Source organism: Bison bison, unplaced genomic scaffold (genome assembly GCF_000754665.1).
Source record: "Bison bison bison isolate TAMUID 2011002044 unplaced genomic scaffold, Bison_UMD1.0 scf7180017849123, whole genome shotgun sequence".
NCBI classification, from domain to species: Eukaryota; Metazoa; Chordata; class Mammalia; order Artiodactyla; family Bovidae; genus Bison; species Bison bison.
The window spans coordinates 17807-18754 of record NW_011479696.1 but is presented as its reverse complement, the minus strand read 5'-3'; the positions used below and the strand labels follow the sequence as shown (position 1 = coordinate 18754).

General features: G+C 66.5%; 1 long non-coding RNA gene across 1 annotated transcript; it reads right to left on the bottom strand.

Moving 5' to 3' along the window:
- Window positions 1-44: 44 nt before the first annotated feature.
- LOC104993336 lies at window positions 45-948 on the bottom strand. The gene is made up of 3 exons (XR_825816.1): window positions 870-948; window positions 305-434; window positions 45-178 (listed from the first exon to the last, which is right to left on the bottom strand). It is a non-coding gene; the product is annotated as an uncharacterized LOC104993336 (long non-coding RNA).

Genomic DNA, 948 nt, shown 5'->3' with positions numbered 1-948 from the left:
CTCACCCCAGGGGCCCCTCACCTGTGCCTGGAGGGTTCAGTGGCAGCTGGTCCTGGGGAGGGGTGACGCAGGCCACCTGGGGCCCTTCCACGTGAGCCAAGCTGTCATAGTTGCCAAAGGCGCAATGGAAGTATTCGTCCGTGGCCAGGGTGGGCAGCCGGGGTACCGACAAGGTGACCTAGGGCACATGCAAGGAAACCCAGCAGGTGGGGGCCTTTGGAGGGGGCCACGGGACTGAGGCAGAGGGGTCCAGGCAGGGAAGGTGTGGGCAGAGGCAGAAGGAGAGAAGGAAAATGGGGCTCACCTGGCCCTGCTCCTGGCGGGGGTGGTGGGCCGGTAGCACGCTCTCAATGTGCAGACAGAGGCCGTCCGCGTACGTCCACAGCCACTGGTTGGGCTGGGTTGCCCGCCTGCATTGGCTCTTGCGGGTACACCTGGGGGGCAGAGGCCTGATGGGGCCTTGCGTGGGACTCAGGCTCCCTGGGTGATGGGCAGTGAGGGGCATGATATGGTCCAGGTGGAGCGCAGCAAGCGGGGGGCAGGGAAAGGGACTCCGCTCAGACAGGAAGGGGCTGACCCCCCGGTGCCTGGGGGCTGACACACGGCCTTTGGCCGTGACTGTGAGTCGAGGGCTGCTGCTGCGGTGGAGACGAGCACACGGACCTGAGTGAGGGGCGCCATCAGGGACTGATTCCTTGGGCTGCCAGGTGGAGGGGAGCTGGAGGGGGCCAGGGGGCACCCGAGAGAGGCTGACAGAGGCCTTGCCCAGCCTGAGGCAGTGTTGACAAAGGGACACCAACCAGGCTGGGGGAGGTGGACTGACCTCCAGGCCCACCTAGAAGCACTGCAGACACAGTGTCCTGCCTCACCTGCCCTGCAGGACGCACCAGCCGCACAGAGGGTCCTGGGGCCTGGGAGGCAGCTGCTGCAATCTGGGAGCTGTGGGCA